This window comes from Sinohyriopsis cumingii, chromosome 3, assembly GCF_028554795.1.
Source record: "Sinohyriopsis cumingii isolate HCF-2022 chromosome 3, ASM2855479v2, whole genome shotgun sequence".
Lineage (NCBI taxonomy): Eukaryota > Metazoa > Mollusca > Bivalvia > Unionida > Unionidae > Sinohyriopsis > Sinohyriopsis cumingii.
This window is the reverse complement of record NC_142963.1, coordinates 130,917,094-130,935,141: the sequence shown is the minus strand read 5'-3', so window position 1 is coordinate 130,935,141 and position 18,048 is coordinate 130,917,094.

Genomic DNA, 18,048 nt, shown 5'->3' with positions numbered 1-18,048 from the left:
ACAATTTAATACAGAAAGTTCATATTTTAATGATATAATTGATACACTGATGACATGACTATTTCTCTCTTTCTTTCATTCATTCTCTCTATCTTTACTTAAATGTAAACGGCAGCGAAGAAAAAACGCTTCAATGCCGGCCGGTAAAGAACAGGTTAAGAAAATTCCAGTTATCTCCCTTTCGTCATTTTACTTCACAGCAATTTTAAAAACTCCGTTAGTTTGAGAAACGTAATTCAAATTCCTCTTAAATCGTCAACCTTGACGTATGATCGACTACTGTATATTGTATTATTCAACGCCAAATCGGTAGGACCACCGGAAAGGCGCACAGACATAGACATTTGCAGTCCTGACATAGACGTCTTTTCCCTAACGAAACATATGGCTAACAAGATTCAGGCGATGAGCCAAAGCGTATAGATATAACACCATCCAGTCTAATCTTTCCCACGTCACTTCCGCGGGGTGGATTTACTTTTATCGCAACGAACTCCATAATTCACCGTCTTAACTACACTACAACTTTCAGTTTTGAACACATATCGTTTGAACTGTTCCAAACCTCACTCTCAATGGAAGAAAGGTTAGTCCATCTTTTCTTTCTCTACCACCCACCACTTACTCGAAAAATAACAAGCTGACCGAATCTCTCTTATTGGAACAGTTTCCTAACATCACTGAGTATGGAAATTCGATGGCAACCAACGTTCCCTCTAAGCTGCGCGAGCGGCCGCGCAGCTGCTCAGACATTCCGCGCAGCTGAATTGTTCTCCGCGCAGCAGATCAATATTACCAAATATTCAATCGAACATTAATGCTCAAGTCACCGTAATGCTTGCACAATGCAGCGCGCATAGCGCGCACATCTACTATTCTCTTAGAGGGAACGTTTGTGGCAACTTGATTATTCTTGAAGATTTCAACTTTCACTTTGACACTCCTGGAAACCCATACACATCAAAACTACGAGATTCTATTCACATTTTCAACCTCAAATAGTCAGTTGGTCAACCTACCCATGGTCACATTTTAGACTCGTTTCTTTATAGACCTGATGATAATAATCAACAATCTTCATTGGTGTCCCGCGAACTTGCGTCAAATCACCTTTGCGTCATATGCCATCTCATCTCAACATATCAGTCCCTAATGCTCCATCTCTGTTTGCTACTAAGAGAACCCTCGCATGAACAAGACTAATACATGAGATCCAAGCAAACCTAACAACTGTGCTACTTCCTACAGCAGTACAACTTGATAAGTGCTTTCGTTTATTTTTTATTTTTTGCTTGACAAACATGCCTGAGCAGCCAAGTGCAGAGTATCATTTCGAAAGTATTCTCCATTGTACAGTAGTGTTAGGGACCAGCTTCGCACTGCTGAAGGAGGATTTTCCTGTCCACCAGTCTTAATGTTCATGAGTAGATCTGTGAAGCTGCTAACAAGAATGTCACAAGCATAGTTTATGCAGCAAAATCACCCCAATACAGTACTAAAAGCACTGAAAGTTTCAGCTGCAAAGAGCTCTTTGAGATTATGAGCAAGCTAATGTTAAGGAGTGAATGTACAAGACTTCCAACGATCTTCTCTCCAGTCGACCTTCTGGACCTGTTTGCAATTTTTTTCCGTGTCAAAGCTCAATCCATTAAGGCTTGTCAACACAATTGCCACTGTCTCATCGCCACCATACAGTTGTGATACAGAATATGCACGGCAGCCTTTAACAGGATTTGAACCTGACACTGTGGATTTGGTACAGAAAATTGTGATGAAGAGTACTCAAAAGTCACGTGAGCTCTATTCGATTCCGACATCACTGCTTATTGAGTGCTTAGATTCAATAATGCCTTCACTAACCGATGTCTGCAATACTTCTGCAATACGGGGAATTCCTGTATGTTCTCAAAACTGCCATTGAAAAGCCTCTGTTGAAGAAACCGACACTTGATCCTAACGATTAAAAAAACTGCCACCTTGTTTCTAACCTATTATTCATTTTTTAAATATTTGAAAAAGTTGTTCCATCCCAACTTGTAGCTCATCTGAATTCAAATAGTCATTTTAGCAATGCGCAGTCTGCGTCGCCCTCGGCATAGTATGGAAACTGCCTTCTAAGAATAGTTAATGACCTTCGATCTGCTATGGATAGCGGAAAGATTACAGATTACAGTCATCCCCTTCCTTGACCTGTCTGCCGCATCTGACACAATAGACACGATATATTACTTTACCGTTTCCAGTATGTATCTGGCATTTAAGATACAGCCTTACTATGGTTAAAGTCCTACTTAGCCAACAGGGCACAAACTGTGTTAATAAACGGAAAATATTCCAGCCCATTTGATCTATGTCATGTTGATCCACAAGGCTCTCTTCTCTTTCCCCTCATCTTCATTTTATACACTCAGCCGCTCTCAAGTGTCATAGCTCGACATCCGGTGTCTCTCCAACTGTACGCTGATGAAAATTAAATATACAAATCTAGTTGCCCAACTCAGGTTGAGGCTACCATGCAAGGCGTAGAGAGGTGCATTTCCAATGTGAAGTCACAGATGTAATAAATCAAAATGCAAATGAATAATGATAAAACTGAAGTCATCCTGATCACCACGCAAAGACGTTCTCGTTCGCATCCTTTATATGAAACAATAAGTATTATCAATTACCAACATTAAATGCACAAAGTCCGTACAAAATCTAGGTTATTACTCTCAAGAGAACTCTCTCATTACACCAACATGTAATTACCATATGCAAGGCTGCATATTTGGGGTTGAGACTCATTAGCTTCATTCGCAATTTTCTTATGGTTGATGCTACTAAAACACTTGTGTGTTCCTTAGTACTGTAAAGACTGGACTATTGTAATTCACGTCTGTATCTTGTTGGAAACTTCAGAAAGTTCAAAACGCCGATTGTTCGAGTGATCTTTAGAGTTCTTAAAACTGAACACACGTTGCTCTGCTCTGTAACCTTCACTGGCTATCGCTCGATCCAGAATTTAGAAAAAACAAAAAACAAAACAAAACAATATGTACATCTCGCTACATTTCGTTGACTGGCTCCAGTCCAATGTACATATCAGACGTTACCCATGTGTACACACCATCTAGGAACTTGCGCGCCTCATCCGACACTCTTTCTCATTGTTCCCACTGTTAAAACAAAATTATATGGACAACGTTCTTTTCCATATCAGGGCCCAGCTACATGGAATGAGTTGCCCATAGATCTTAGACGAAAAAACACTGTGATCTCATTCAAGAATGCTCTTAAAACTCACCTTTTTCAACTACAAGAACAGACGTAAAAACTTAATAATGTTTACTTCCATAATTAATGCCAGCATGTTTTTGTTTTGTATGTTCATGGTGTTTGTTTTTGCAATCTTTTTCATTCTATACGTTTTTATGAGTTATATAATATAATACTGTAAAGCGCTTAAAGCTCCCGAAGATTAGGCGTTATACTAAGTCCACATTTATTATTATTATTATTATTATTATTAGTGGTAGTATTATGTGCATGTCTCTGTTTCTGAATATAGACATACATCTGCACGTGTATCAGTTAGAATGTTGAACTTGTGTCCTGCAGGGCACAGGTTTGATTCCGACATTAGAATCACCAGAATGGGTTATCGTGGTGTGTCTTTGGACATCGTGGTGTGTCCTTGGACAAAACAGTTTACTGTGCTTCCCTCGGCCCGATATGCCCTTCAAATTGTTGTCAAGTAGTACAACACCACACCCAAAGCAAGTCACACGCACGTACGTACCCATCAGCCGAATGACGATGGTAAAAGTACATATACGTAATGTATAATATAGACTCAAAGACGGCAAGGTTAAAAATTATGTATATGTACATTATACTAATTTTAACCTCAGTAGCTATTTTTTAATAAATTCATGTTTACTGTAAATGGTATGACTGGATAAATTGAATTGAATTCAGTATACTTTGTGACTAATTCATTAATTCACAATACACGTTGTGCGAACTTTACATTGGGAAATTTACCTATGTGCTATATACATGTATCACGTAGTTGACATTTACTACATAACTCATAAAGCCGGATCTCCAGCTTGTACGTCGATTGAACAATTACATGAATGTGCCATTTAAAACGTACTTCCTCTTCTCTGTTAATCTATTTTTAAATCATATTCAAGGAAATATGCTTCTTCTTAGTAGTACTAAAAGATCATATCATTAGCCTCATATCGTTACTTTTCAGGTCAAAAAAATTATTTTTGGAAATGACATTTACGAAGTACACATGTAATGCTTAAAACCACGTAGACAATTCGAGGATTCCATCTTTAATTTGCTGACGGTGTATATACGTTTTATGATCAAGACGAATCTTCTGTAGCATCGATATGGTATATATGCCACATATTAATATGAATACACATGAACAATATGCAGTATGTTAATATGAATACACATGAACAATATGCCATATATTAATATGAGTAAACCTGAACAATATGCAGTATATTAATATGAATACACATGAACAATATGCAATATATTAATATGAATGCACATGAACAATATGCAATATGTTAATATTAATACACATGAACAATATGCAATATGTTAATATGAATACACATGAACAATATGCCATATATTAATATGAATACACATGAACAATATGCAATATATTAATATGAATACACATGAACAATATGCAGTATATTAATATGAATACACATGAACAATATGCAGTATGTTAATATGAATACACATGAACAATATGCAATAGATTAATATGAGTAAACATGAACAATATGCAGTATATTAATATGAATACACATGAACAATATGCAATATGTTAATATGAATACACATGAACAATATGCCATATATTAATATGAGTAAACATGAACAATATGCAATATATTAATATGAATACACATGAACAATATGCCATATATTAATATGAATACACATGAACAATATGCAATATGTTAATATGAATACACATGAACAATATGCAATATATTAATATGAATACACATGAACAATATACCATATATTAATATGAGTACACATGAACAGTATGCCATATATTAATATGAATACACATGAACAATATGCAATATATTGATATGAATACACATGAACAATATGCCATACATTAATATGAATACACATGAACAATATGCAATGAGTAATATGAGTAAACATGAACAATATGCAATATATTAATATGAATACACATGAACAATATGCCATATATTAATATGAATACACATGAACAATATGCAATATGTTAATATGAATACACATGAACAATATGCAATATATTAATATGAATACACATGAACAATATGCCATATATTAATATGAGTACACATGAACAATATGTCATACATTAATATGAATACACACGAACAACATGCCATATAGTAATATGAGTACACCTGAACAACATGCCATATAGTAATATGAGTTAACATGAACAATCAGAACTTGTAATAAATAACAAATGGAGCAATGTGCTTCAACGAATCTAAATTATGTGCAGTAATTATTTTATTTTGTGAGGAATTTATTTATCTGAGTTTCTTAAAAATGCTAAAGTCATTAGCCTTCCGTACGAATTTTTGGATGAATGTAAAAATAACACTTCGCAGCATGCTGGATGAGGTTCGGGGTGTCTTTTAGGTATGATAAAAGACCATTCCTAGTGAATGTACGTCGTTGTTGCTGGGTGACACAAAGTAAGGAATCTAACACTAGTACGTATTATATTCGTTAAAATTTGCAAGGCAAAAGAAAATGATTTAATATGTAAATAGGAATGTGCGAGTATTTCACTCATCACTTATAAGCAGAGGACAAGTAAAAGGTTGGAATATCTTTCACATTCCATCGATTTTATAGGGAGCAACATTTTAATCCATGTATGAAACAATTTGATGAATCAGCCTTTTAATCTTACGTTTTCCTTCCACTCTTCAAAGGTATACAAATGTTTTCAGATTTAAGGAAAATCAGTAATTAAGCCGTATGACGTATCTGATGAGTAGAAGATGTACACTTCTAGCATCTACAGATCCTAGCAATCTGAGGTTGATGTTGTATAGCTGTCATTGCTATAGCAGTCTGAGGTTGATGTTGTATAGCTGTCATTGCTATAGCAGTCTGAGGTTGATGTTGTATAGCTGTCATTGCTATAGCAATCTGAGGTTGATGTTGTATAGCTGTCATTGCTATAGCAATCTGATGTTGATTTTGTATAGCTGTCATTGCTATAGCAGTCTGAGGTTGATGTTGTATAGCTGTCATTGTTATAGCAGTCTGAGGTTGATGTTGTATAGCTGTCATTGCTATAGCAGTCTGAGGTTGATGTTGTATAGCTGTCATTGCTATAGCAATCTGAGGTTGATGTTGTATAGCTGTCATTGCTATAGCAGTCTGAGGTTGATTTTGTATAGCTGTCATTGCTATAGAAGTCTGAGGTTTTTAATGCAAAGCCTATACTATGTAAAAATTCAGCTCCAATATATCATAAACAATTTTGGATACAACACTCTCAATCTTTAAAATGGCGTTTTTTCTTTGCCCAATTAGTCATTTTCGTATAATTTAACATTTGATTCTGAGTATGATCCTATATATATTTCCTCGATTTTTTTCAACATTCATATTTATTCCAGAAATTGTATCGAACTGATGAGACGATTTCAAAGTGTGTTTTAGTGATTCTTCTGACCAACTAATAACAATTGTGTATCATCAGCAAACTGACTTAATTTAAACTATTTGTAATTAATTGATATTACTTTTATGCTTTTGTTTTTCAGAAGCATTTGTTCCAAAAGTTTAAGCACATAACAGAAAACATTAGTGTCAAATTAGCTCTACCTGCCTGCAGCCTGTATGCAATTTATGAAAGCACACACACACACACACACACACACACACACACACACACACATATATATATATATATATATATATATATATATATATATATATATATATATATATATATATATATATATATATATATATATATATATATATATATATATATATATATATATATATATATATATATATATATATATATATATATATATATATATATATATATATATATATGTATGTATGTATGTATGTATGTATGTATGTATGTATATATATAAATGTATTTTGTATTTGACCTTGTCCGAAATCACGTTTACAGTTTATTTGATAAGGGACATTGATTTTGTTAACAACATAATGGATAGGCAATATTCATCTGAGTAGAGATTAAAAATTAGGACCATTAGCAATGGCAACAAACATATTTATCTTGATCTGAGTCTAGAACATCGGTATTCCGCCTCCCCCCTCCCCCAGAAAAAGAAATCCTGGTGTACCTGATGTTTCCCAAGTTCTTTCTTATAATTTTAGTAACATACCCTATCTTGTTCACAACTTAGAATGTTCTAGAAATGAACTTTTGAAACTCATCCTGATACAATTTTGTGTCTTTACTTTTTATATAATGATGATTACTTGAGAAATCACTCATTCGTGCCTTAACATCTTGAAGTACAACCAGAATTATCAATAATATTGTTCGACAGAAACAATAATTTGGAATTATAATGAAAAGGACATTTTGCTGACTATTATTATGATACATCAAAAGACTGTTAGTACATCATCACACTCCAGGTCATTGGTACATTACCACGTTCAAGACTACAGGTACATCTACACATTCAATATTGAACTTATTTTGGAATAACTTTAGAATTCAGTTGGAACTTTGTACATTTGAACTTGTAATAAAACTTGTATTACTGTTGTTATGTATATTTAATTTGCATTGTTTGTTAGTTCTTTTTAATTTTTTAATTTTATTATATGCTGTTGTAATCGTGTTTTTTTTCTACATTAGCTGAATTAATTTCTTTTTCTGTAAACTACTCATACATAACTAAAAGATTGTCTATCTATGTGTATGAGTTTAATATTAGGGTCATTAAATAGGTTTATTTGGGTCTGGGTCTAGGTTTTTGGAATTCCCCTACAATTTACCTGGTATACATGATATAGTCCAGGTTAGACATTATAATGTTAGTAACAGTTTTCTAATAATAATTAACATTTTATCTCGTAAACATTAAGAACTTTCTATTTTCCATTAGATAATGCTTTTTCTTTTAGAAAATGTTAATTGTGACCTGAGGTCAGGTGGAAGACTATATACTCTTCTTATTAGAAGGATTATTCAATCTTACTTTAATATCTAGCAGAATCAGTTTTGCATTATTGTTATGTCCAGAAGTTCATTTGGGCTGGAATTTATTTCTTCAAATTATTTAATGCCGTGATTATTTTCTCTGGAAATACAGAGTGCTCATACATAAGAATGTTCTTGAATACAGACATTTTCTGGGATTTATAGTGAATTCAAACCTGGAAATTATATTACTATGTTTCAACAAAAGACTGATGGCACAACACGATACAGGCCGCCACAGGCAATATCAACACCTTCAGCGTTGAGCTTAATTTGGATTTCCACTATAGTATGTTCGGAACTTTTATTATTAGAACTTGTGTCTGTAATTCTATGATTATTTTTTAATTTAATTCGCAATACCATAATTTTGTTTCATTTTCACTTTGTGTTCTAGAGAAATAAATTATTAATTGAGTTCACCTCATGTAGTCACTGCACAGTATGTAGCCAGTGAAATACCAATAGTCGATTAGGAACTAGCCACTTGTTGCAGTAGACACGTTGGTTCAAGGCAAGTAGAACATCTCAAAAACTACCTGGATGACAACTATTTTGAATTGTTTCAAGTTGTTTTTAAGTACACAATGTTTTTCAAAATTATCATCCAGTGAAAGGACATGTGTTTGCACCGTGAGCACCAGTGTTCTAAAAAGTCGCCATCGGACATGAAAAATGCATGTATAAATTTGGGGGTGGGGTGAAGAAACTTTTTATTCATGGATTATTACTGACTTTACAGGTCACGTGAATGATATTCTTATGTTTGGTTTTATTACACCTATCCAAATATATTTACCTTTTTGACCTCGCTCATGTGATGTGATGTGATTTGGATTTTTAACGTAGCTTTATCAATTGTTCAGTCATATTGCTACAATGTCTGCAGTGTGGCAGTTTATAGTGATGTCTAGCACTGGGGCATCATGCCGCAAATATGTAGCATGATGTCCCACCCAGTCACAGTATCCTGACACCAGGCCTACCAGTCCTAACACTAACCTCTTAATTCTGAGCGCCAAGCGAGACAGCTGTTAGTACCATTTTTGTAAGTCTTTGGTATGACTCGGCCGTGGATCGAACCCACGATCTCCCGCATCCGAGGCGGACACTCTAACCACTAGGCCACCGGAGCGGTCACCTCGCTCATGTAATATTTTTAATGCATATTTATATTAGGCAGGTGTATGCAATATTTAATTGGTGCATAAAACCTGTCCCTTAGGCCCACAACTGCTTCATGCGTTTAATATTTGTTATTGAGTTACTTCTGCTTGTAAATGGAGTGAACATAACCGCATGTTAACTTTGAGACACAAAAGCTACTTAAGGACACATTAATTGTGTTGAAAATGGGAACCGATATGGAAATGGGCCAAGATAAAATAGAGCATATATGGGTTTAGCTGGTCAGGATTGGTTGATTGATGAAAAATAAATTTCAGTAGAAAGAATATTTTTAGAGTATATACTAGTTGTAACTGCAAAAATACTGAGGCATGACTTTACTGATGGAATTGCAGCCCTTTAACAGCCTTGGGTTTGGAACACTCATGACTTACTCTTTGGTGCAGAATTGAAAGCACGTGTTTCAAACACGTGTCACAACCCCTCTTCAGTATCAGGACTAATACAGGAGAAATGTGGACATTTAAATTTTGAATGACTTACGAGCCCCCGAGCCCCCAGTCAGCTATGCCAACAGCCTAAATGCATGAACAACTCAAATTAAACGGTGTAACAATTTAACCAATAATTATAAAATATTACAATTACACTCCACTCATAAATTTACATATTAATTCGACCTGTTACAGATGCTTTCATTAATCCATCATACAAGAATCAAAATCCTAATGCAAGAGATTCTGCTTTCAGTGCGTAATCCCTTGCACTCATCTGTATTAGAGGGTTTTCGTAACACGTCACCAATTCTGCGAACCAATGTTTACGTGGGGTCACGTGATCCACAAACGTATAAACAAGAGAGGTTTAGACCGTGTTCTCGATTTAAAATATTCAAGTTATATTTAAAGAAGCTGTGTTGAAAATGGTATGCGATTGTATCGTAATTGGTTGTAGCAATAACAACATAAAAAGTCCGGACAACAGATTTTTTTTGTTATACCGGTGCTTAGGAAGCATGAAGACAAAAGGGCGTTGAGTGAAAGAAGACGGCAAGAATGGATACGCAGAATAAACAGAAAGACAATCAACTCAAATACTGTGAAGCCATGGCACAGAGTTTGCTCTGACCACTTTATTCCAGGTATGTTAAATGACAAAAAATCCATATATTCCATTATATACATAATGTACTCTCAAATAAGTGGTTCGGCGGAAGTGTACATAACGTTGATACACATAATATCAATATATTTTACCTTGTTAATTCAAGTTTAAGATTAATATACTATGGTGTGTATCTATAATCTTTTAAAAACCTGATAGGTATGTGTATGTCCATGTGTACATGTAATGACGTGTGTGTGTGATTCGCACTGATATACAATTAGCATTATTGTTGTGTATCTGCCTGTCAGCTGATATGTATGTTAATCCTACATATAAGACCTTGACGCTGATATTTATGTTGTGGGCGTCAATGTCTTACAGCCTAACTAACGGCGCTGTGTAGCGTGTTTTGATGTCGACTAACATTGTTACGAAAGTAAAATTTTCAGGAATATTTCAAACAACTGACAACTAAAATAACGACGCTTTTCTACAAAGTAAACTCATAATGTTTTAGTCTGAATTTCTTAATCTGATGTCTTTTCTCTAATAAATTCAAATTCTCACAAAAGAAATGGACCTGTTTTCAAGTTTCGTTGGCCTACATTTCAGTTGGCTGGAAAGCGATAGAAGCCGGGAATGCCGAAATCGGGTTAAGTTGATATATTATTCTTTACGAAACGAATAAAAATATATTATGCCTATTGGAACTGTAGGCAACGGTTCGTTACGTACAAGAAACATATCCCCAACATGTATCTACTTGAACTTACTTCGGCATACTTTGACTACCGTCACATTGCAACAAATTCAAATGTATGTCAACGAAAAGTGAAAATGCGTCCATTTGCTAGTATCATATTTTCATTCCGCCTGGATAAAGACAGCACAGTAAGTATATTAATTACACATACATTAGTGGAAGGGTGTCGATATAGGCTGCCAAGTGTGTGAGATGTTCTGAAACTTTGATTACTCATTCCGATGTCAACGACATACAAGGCCGTCATTTGGATAGTAAGACATAGCACTAAAACAAAAACATGTGATATGTCTTACATTGTAGAACTAATATGTATGTATGTATGTATGTATGTATGTATGTATGTATGTATGTATGTATGTATGTATGTCCACATTTATGTATGTATGTCCACGTGTACATGCAAAGAGGGATGTGTGCATTGATGCACAACTGGTACTAATGGTGTGTATCTGGCTATAATGTACGCATGTACATGCAATGGTGTGCATTTTGATTGTGAGTACATTGATACACAACTTTCAAATATAGGGCTAGGTTAAAATATTGAAGTGGGGGTTCCTTTGCATTGTCAATATTTTAGAGTTATTGTTAATGTAAAATGTCATTGTCTGACTACATTTCATTATGAAATTTTCTGATTTGGACACAGGAAGACCAACTGAGCTAGCCGACTTTACCAACCCAGACTGGACACCCACTGTGAAGATGGGGGTATGACTTGCATGGTCTCTCAGCCGCCTTGTCCAATGACCGATATAAGCGAAAACAGATATGACAGCACAGGAAAGCGAGAACACAGTTAGTTCAAGGATCTCCAGAAGGCATTACGGTTGAAAATCCTGATGTGATGAAAGAAAATATTGCATTGCCCGAGACTGAAAAAAAATGTACAGAAACAGAACTTTCTCTGCAACTGCTTGATATAAAAGAAACCGAGCTTAACAGATTAACTGTGGAGAACATGGATATTATAAATCAGAAAGAAAATTTGAAGGTGATGATCAGAAGGTTCTATTTTATACTGGCTTGCCAGATTATGCAATTTTGACAATATTATACGAGTATCTTGAGCCATTCCTTACAGTAACAACTAGAAGTAAACTGTAAAAATTCCAACAGCTACTATTGGTATTAATTAAGCTAAGGTTAAATGTGCAACACCAATTACTAGCTGACTTGTTTCGTGTGTCTGTGTCTACAGTGTCAAACATACTGCCAAAGGCCATATATCATGCATATGCGTTTAAAGCCATTTGTTCACTGGCCAGAAAGGGAATGCTTGCAAAAGACTATGCCCACTAAATTTGTCAAGACATTTGGAAAACATGTAGCAACAATTATTGGCTGCTTTGAGATTGAAATTGAAAGACCTTCAAACTTGAAAGCAAGGGCTGAGACATATTCTCATTATAAACATGGACACACATCAAATTTCTAATTAGTGTTACTCCACGAGGGATTATCTGTCTAAGGGTATGGTGGTCGTGTCAGTGACCAATTAAGTGACCAATTCATCACAGAAAACGGTGGTGTTTTTTCTAACTTGCTTCCTGGTGACCTTGTGCTGGCAGATCTGGGTTTTGACATCAAAGAGATTGTTGGTTTTAAGTGTGCTGAGGTAAAGATACCTGCATTTACTAAAGCATGAGTCACTTTCATTTTTTTCTGTGTACTGTCTCTTAGCTAGATCTTCCATTTTTACACCCCATACCATTTAATGTGTCTGCACAGAAACTGATGCAGACGTTAGAGATTTCAGCAGAGAAAGGGATGGTGCTTCAGGATTTGTGTGGCAGACAGAATGAAGGGTAGTGGGTGTGATTCTGCCTTCTCGAACATGGTACCAAAGTTTTTGCATTTGTTTTGCAATTGGGTCTCTTTCTCAACTGCAACTACTTGCTCCTTGTTAATGTAAAAGGAAATTTTGCTGCAGTAATCTAACAACTGTTCAAGTGACACTGAATATGTGTTCTCATTCCGAAGAGCCCACAAAGACGATGGCAGCTGTTCATTTTGTGAAAGAGGTTTAAACTTTTCACAGAATGGTTCAACCAGTGTCATTATGGCAGGTTTTTTGTTCTTTCCTTCTAATGTTTGCAAAATCTGTTTCATATCTGATATGCCTGCCACTGGAACTGCTGATAAATTCAAGATACGATAGCGTGTAGACTGGTTGGCATCAGCAACATGATTGTCTGTTAGCTGTTTCAGTTTTGTGGCTGATCGAAAATCTATGTTGCTCAATTCCTTATACTCTATTGAGGTTTGGCTAGGTTTCTTCCAGTAGGCTAATTTACCCATGACTGAAACTCGCTCTCTATATTTAAGCATCTCTTCAATATAAAACAAAAGTGCAGCGACACGTGAACAACTTTCTCTCCAAGTCCAGCCATACATCTACAGTGTGCTGAAAATACTGTACCTTGTGGAGATGCAATTATCCAAGGTTCTAGGGGTTTTGCATTTAACCTCTATGAGTATGAAACCTGTAAAGAGATACGTGTGGTGAAAATATGACTTTTTCCATCATAACCTTATGTCAAAGTGTCATGTCACATTGATGTCTGAACTTTTAAATGAAAATGTTGCTGTACCATAACATTACACTTGAAAGCCACCCATACACCATAATTTCTGACACTTCCAGTGTTGATTATGCTCTCCGAGTGCACATGTTTTAATTTAAATTGTAAAGACAAAATTGAATATATAGTGTTAATTTATTTTCACGGTGAAAATCCAAGTTACCTTTAAAAGCATTATTTGCTTACTAATTTGCTCAAATTATTTTAAATTTCAGAATTGTTACGATCTGTAAATCATATCAGAGTATATTTAAATTAATTGACTTTGTAATCAAAGAGTTATGTATCAAGAAACGAGAAATGTTCTTAGATGATAATGTCAAGCCATAGCTTAGCTGTGACAATGATGTTGACACAACCTTCAGGCTTGTACGTATTCACACTGTCAACCCATCCACTTACAACATAGTTGTAAGCCATGAGAGATTTATAAGCTTTGAATTGTTCGAGTGTGTATGCACTGGTACCATTGACCAAATACACAACAATGTCGCCGAAAGAAATGTCTGGGAGTTGCTCTTCGTTGGCATTAAGTTTCTTCAGATCGACTTGATATGGATCTATACCACTCACATTTTTAATTTTCTGAATGTATCTTTTACGTTCTTGATGGTCCAGGGAGTCTATGTACTTCGATTTTGAAGAACATTTGGAAATTTTGCTCGCCATTCCAATTTGTACGTTATCTTCTTCATGAACAAAAATCACGTGACCCCCACGAGCTTTGTTTGCATACTACGTCATCAAGAACCATCTATTCTACTTCCCTCCGGCCCTCTTCCTGTGCCGCTCTTTCTACTATTCTTCTTTTTCTGCACCCTCCCATTTGCTACTCCTTGTATACTCCGCTACTCCTTTTACTATCATCGTACTTTCTCCTACCCTCATTAAGAGTTTAGTGCGGTCTCTACGTGCACCCTGGGAGCTTCCTGTGGAAAATATAAAGGACGTGTACCCTATGCATCTCCTCGTAATCTACCATTCTCTCGCAGACTTTTCATTAGACAAATGGGGAACACTTGACCAGGCCCTCTCTCAGACATACTAATGTCTCTCTTTCCCAACACGCCCTGTCTACATACAAATATTATTACTTAAGGTAGTTTCGTAACACACGGACACACATCTAAATGTTACATTCTGACAAAGCATTCTACCGTTGTAACGTTAATCGTTCACATTGCCTGTGTCCTACAAATAATATAATGATACATACGCAAACAAATTTTCTGTCTTCTTCACGTAATTCTTATTCAACATCCTCATAAATGCAGATACCATCCCAATTCAAATTCTAATAGATTCAACTATACACTTTGATGTAATATTCTCTAATAATTTTACGGTATGTTATGTCCCATGTCCTAATAAAATAGCTATACGTTATAATACACAACCAAACAAATTCCTATTTACACGAATCAACACAAATATTCGGCTGAGATATTTCCTGCCTGCAGAAGGATTCTGTTTTCTATCCAGTCCAAATCCTCTTTCCCTTGTTTACGAGTCTTTGGCTCGGAGTGGTTTGTTTTGTTGTTGAGTTTAATTATAGTGGCGTGCGCACAATTGTGTGGTTTGTTTTTCCTAGAATAGCGTTTTATAATTCTTATATCCTCCGCTCCTCTCAAACGGTCAGGAACCATATTAATTTCACACAGGTACTGGCTAGAGAAGGGGTGGGCAAACTACGGCCCGCGGCCCGCCAAGGGTTTTCATGCGGCCTAGGAACAAGTCATCATTCGCACTGACTCTGTTTATGTTACTCTGTTTATCAACTAAATGTGCTTCTTTTGAAATTTAAGTTTAAGTTTTCAAATATTAACAACTGAAAATTAATTAGATGTTATTTAGAAAAACCTTTTGTTTTTGCTATTTCAAATAATAATTATTTAACTTAATGAACTATGCGGCCCTTCGACAAGGTGTACGTTTGTGTATGCGGCACTTGCACTGGAAAGTTTGCCCACCTCTGGGCTAGAGGCTTCATTGCCCCCAGGGCTGAGCAAATTTTTTTTTAAACCACTAGTCCAGGACAAGTGGTTTCAGAAAATTCACTAGTCTCACCTTTCTCTTCACTAGTCCCATCTAACTCGTCACTAGTCCCACCTTATTTTTCACTGGTCCCAAAATGGTAAACACTTGCCGAGATTTGATGAGACGTATGTGTTTAATCCATAGAAAAAAACAAACAAAACGATATACAACATAATTATTTCTTAAAAGAATTTAATTTTTCAAAAACATTGGTTGTTATGCATTTGGCTTCTTCAGGTTCATGTATATATGTTTTAGCTGATGGATTTGAAAATATGTCCATGTATATGTCTGCCACCTGCACCAGCACTAAGCCAGCAGTTGATAGCTGTGTCTGGGTTAAAGTCCTCAAGCTCTGGTCCATTTGCAGAAATGTTCATTAGCATTTGTAAACTCTTTTGGATTAAGGAACTCCCTAAAGAAGTCTTGATTAAGTTCATTGAACTAAATCCTCGTTCACACTCAGAAATAGCTACCGCACACTCAGTATCCGTCTTACGTTTTATCCCTCCATTTTCAAACAAATTTACCTTCGCCGAATCGCCGTTATTACCTTACTTGCGAAAATAATTTAGCAAATTCATTTCATCCACAGAATAACTATCAGCTTGCTTGACAACTACTTCTAAAGTGATCATAACATCAATTTTCTCTTTTAAATACGAACTGAAACAGCTCATTAATTAGCGTAATTGTTTCGCTTCAAACACAATATCGCACGTGGAAGTTAATCATCTGTATAATCAATTATAAATTAAAGAATCATTACTGTCATTTAATCAGTTCATAAAGGAAACCAACACTGATGTCGGTAAAGTATCTTTCATTAATCTCATTACACTGACTCGCTGGATTAAAATCATAGTGAGCCGCTCGATATGATCTAGATTGAGTAAACTCATTGCAACAAAACCGCTTACAACACTGCTAATTGATCATACTGGCTTTCTTTTGTTTGACGTGTTTTGATTTGCCGATAATTTGGTCGCTTAGCCCAATATGTGGTCAAGCGGTAAAAGGATGTAAATGTATACACGAAGAGTAGTAGAATCAAGTATTAAGTACGCCCAGAGGGCATGATTGGCCAAATAAAGGCAGATATAGTGATTAAAGCAAGAAAATAAGGACTAGACTTTTTTAAAAAGCGCTTGTCCCGGACTAGCGACTTGGAAAATCTTACTTGCCCGACTTCAAAAATGACTAGTCCGGGACGCCAGGCTATGGGATTTGCTCAGCCCTGGTCCCCATGTCTGTCTGAGGCATTAGCTCCTCCTACTGGTAGGTTTTTAAATTTCCGTTTCGACGGTTTCATGTTCTCGCCTTGCCACAAGCCCCTTTTCACACATGCCCGTTAACACAGACATTTGGCTGTCATAGCGATACAAATACCTTAATCCCTTTGAAGCGAATAGCCGACTCGTCCGTCTAATTACCTGATTAAACACACAGCCGGCTACCCGCTGTGTGTCTCACAAAGCCTTCAGTCAACTGTCATATATTTTACGTAACCCTAAGCCAGCAAAAAAGTTAAAATCACAGCCGTAAGCATGGAAACAATTCTATTTGCTCACAGCCTGTAAGACCAGACTATGGAAAGCCGCAGGTACCCGGCGGTGATAAAAAATTTTCCCTATATTATTATATGGGCAACATTTAGCGGCTCCGAAAACAATTAGTGGCTCCTAAAATGACGGTGATTACAATCTTTCCCTATATTTTTGTATGAAATACAATTAGCGTCTCCTTCTACAATTAGCGGCTCCTACAACACTTTTTTAATATACGGCTCCGTTAATAAAAATCACAATTTACGGCTCCAGAAACACGTGAAGCTCAGTCTACAAACTACAATCACTGGCTCCTTCCACAGTAACGCCGCTGAAATTTTGATCTCCGTCGTTACTACCAAACGAGATTCGAACGAGATTTCAACTCAAAAAAGAGATCTACTAACTATAATCACCGGCTCCTTCAAACAACAGTAACGCCGCTGATAATTTTGATCTCCGGTTGTACTACCGAACGAGATTTAAACTCATAAACGAGATTTTAATCACGTGCTGTCATATTCGGAATACCATCATCTTATCCGCATAAGTGTGTTGTATCTTAGAAGAGGGAGAATTATCGATTTATGTCTTAGAAGAGTGAAGGCCAGT